Here is a 3,095-nt window from a genome sequence, read left to right as displayed (position 1 = left end):
TCAGAATTACCAGTGGAAGAAGATTCACCTGCACAGAAATTGTTATGTAAATTTTTGTCATCACCTTTTTCTAGAGTAGAGTGAAGTTGGGAAGGTTCATTTGCAGATGAGAAAGGTGCTACAGGATGAGGTCCTTGACTGCTTTCCCGACCTCAATGAAATGGCACTGCCATTTTTGGGATTTTGGACAGATTGAGAAGGCAGTTTGTCAGAATTCTGGGACTGTTGTTGATTTAATTATGTAGCCAATTGTCCCATCTGATTAGTTAAGCTCTGAATGGAGGCTCTGGTCTCTTGTTGAAACTGCATGTTTTGCATAGTCATTTGCCTCACAAGTTCTTCGAGGGAAGGTTGCGGAGGGGCCTCAACTGTTGGTTGTTTCTGGGGCTGTTGCTGTTGTTGGATTGGTGGAGGAATGTATGGTCTACTTGGGCCAGCAACATTTTGGAAGGAAGGAGCAGGCTGCTGTTGTTGCTGTTAAGGGCTAGACCATCTGAGATTAGGGTGATTCCTCCATCCAGGGTTGTATCTGTTGTTGGAGAGGTCATAATTGTTCTGCTGTGGTTGAGTTTGCTGCTGAGGTTGAGGAGGTCTATTGTAAATGTTTGCAGCATAAGCTTTGGGCTGCTCAATTGCTCCAGGTTGCTGCATGGAAGGGCAAAGGTCTGTATGGTGGTCAGTAGAGGAGCACAAACCACAGACTCTTACGACAGGTACAGATTTATGATTCAAGGCCAGCTGGGTTACCAAGTTAACCAATGCATCTAGTTTGCCTTCTAGCTTCTTAGTTTCGGATGATGCAGCTGAGTTTGTAGCTACCTCATGCACTCCTCTAATGACTATAGCATCATTTCTGGAGCTAAACTGCTGGGAGTTGGAAGCCATCTTCTCAATTAAATTTCTAGCTTCAGCAGGAGTCATGTCTCCAAGGGCTCCACCACTTGCAGCATCTATCATACTTCTCTCCATATTACTGAGTCCTTCATAAAAATATTGGAGAAGAAGCTGCTCCAAAATCTGATGGTGAGGGCAACTGGCACATAGTTTTTTAAATCTCTCCCAGTATTCATACAGGCTCTCTCCACTGAGTTGTCTAATACCTGAGATATCCTTCCTGATGGCTGTGGTCCTGGAAGCAGGGAAATTTTTTTCTAAGAATACTCTCTTAAGGTCATCCCAGCTCGTGATGGACCTTGGAGCAAGGTAATACAGCCAGTCCTTTGCCACTCCCTCTAAAGAATGAGGAAAAGCCTTCAGAAATATATGATCCTCTTGGATATCTGGGGGTTTCATGGTGGAGCAGACAATATGAAATTCCTTCAAATGTTTGTGCGGGTCTTCACCTGCAAGGCCATGAAACTTTGGAAGCAAATGAATCAGTCCAGTTTTAAGAACATATGGGACATCCTCATCAGGGTATTGGATGCACAAGCTTTCGTAGGTGAAATCAGGTGCAGCCATTTCCCTTAGAGTCCTCTCACGGGGTGGAGGTTGTGCCATGTTCTCAGAATGCTCAAAATTATAATTCTCAAAATCAAGATGTTCAAAATCACCAATAACGGAATGCACAGATTCACCAGTAATGGAATGCTCAGGATGATCAAAAGGTCTAAAATGATGCCTAACTAATCTATGAAATGTCCTATCTATCTCAGCATCAAAGGGTTGTAAGTCAGATGGATTGCCTCTAGTCATACACTACATTCAGCATGCACAACTAGTTGCCTTGTCATGTAAATTAAGGTGTAGGTTTGAACTACAGCTACCCTCAAATGATATCCAAATGACTTGAAATTTTGTGATCAACCTTATAAAATGATGAGAAGATATCACAAAAAATTTCAGACAAAAATTCAAAGTCTAACTATGGAAGCTAAAAATGGTAGGTTGAGAAAAATAAGTGAATAAAACTTGAAAAATAAAAAACTTTTGACAGAATCACTTTTTTTGAACGATGGAGACCTCAGCCAGCCTATGGCGGGTAGTAAAGGTGTAGGAAATTTTTTTCTACCCCAAATACATATATAATAATTGCGATTCTGATAACCGGAGCAAAAGTTATGGCCTTTTGAAGTTTTGACAAACACAATTTGCTACTTTTTTGGAACTTTCAAATCTGACCAAACTAAAGGCTCTAGTTATTTTCCCCACAAAATATAGATTAAAAGAAGTTACCACAAAAAAATTCAGCCAAAAAGTGGTCGCTAAAATCCCAAATAATTCAACATGGGTGGTCGCTAAAATTCGTCGCTACATGATTTCTACTATTACTCTGTTTTGCCGCAAGCAAAAGTGGTCGCTAAGTCCGTCGCAAAACACTATTCACAGCAAAACACCCAAAACTGAAACAGGGGAAGCGCTTAATAGGAAAACTGAAATAGAACACTCACTAAACAAAATACCAGGACATTAAACAACACTAACACACATACTAACATAATACAAACAATTAAACATAAAACACGAAAGAACTAAACACACAACGCTAGCTATTATGAACCTTTGGACACTGCTCCCCGGCAACGGCGCCAAATTTGTTTGAGGCCGTACCCGAATCAAATAAACATGAAAATGCAGTAACTAGGAAGTGATCCTAGGTCATTTCCCAACGAGCAATGATAAACCAAATGTTCATAATATACTTGCAGTAACAGTAACGATTGGGGGGGGGGTTTGTTTGTTTTGTGATTTAAAGAACAGAACAAGTAAACTAGAATACAAAACTAATAATATTAAAAACGGGTTGTTTCCTCTGATTCAGAAGCCATTCTCTTGTCCTGGGTTATGGAGAATTCGTCCCTAACAGTTAACCACTTAATCCAACCCTATTTCAATTTACTAAGCGAAAATCAACTTAGGGTTGTCAATACGTGATTAGGCAACACATACACCAGTTAGCTCTTCGTCCATTAAGCATGAACACAAGTTAGGCTCAAAGGAAATTAATCGAACATGAAGCGTGCACAGATTAATGTTAACGAATTTGGGTTAACTGGTGAAGGGAAAACTGCCAGGAATCCACATTATAAACGAAACCTCAAAGAGAGTTGAGCTTCGTCCTCAAAAGGAAACAACACCGGAATATTTAGCCTTCC

The 3,095-nt window shown here is 40.4% G+C and overlaps 1 non-coding gene across 1 annotated transcript; it reads left to right on the top strand.

The window, feature by feature from the left end:
- Positions 1-1,015: 1,015 nt before the first annotated feature.
- LOC112999694 (small nucleolar RNA R71) lies at positions 1,016-1,122 on the top strand. The gene has a single exon (XR_003264903.1). It is a non-coding gene; the product is annotated as a small nucleolar RNA R71 (small nucleolar RNA).
- Positions 1,123-3,095: the final 1,973 nt, after the last annotated feature.

Source organism: Glycine max, chromosome 15, assembly GCF_000004515.6.
Source record: "Glycine max cultivar Williams 82 chromosome 15, Glycine_max_v4.0, whole genome shotgun sequence".
In the NCBI taxonomy this organism is placed as follows: domain Eukaryota; kingdom Viridiplantae; phylum Streptophyta; class Magnoliopsida; order Fabales; family Fabaceae; genus Glycine; species Glycine max.
Note: the sequence above shows the minus strand (reverse complement) of the source record. Positions and strands in the feature narration are given on the sequence as shown.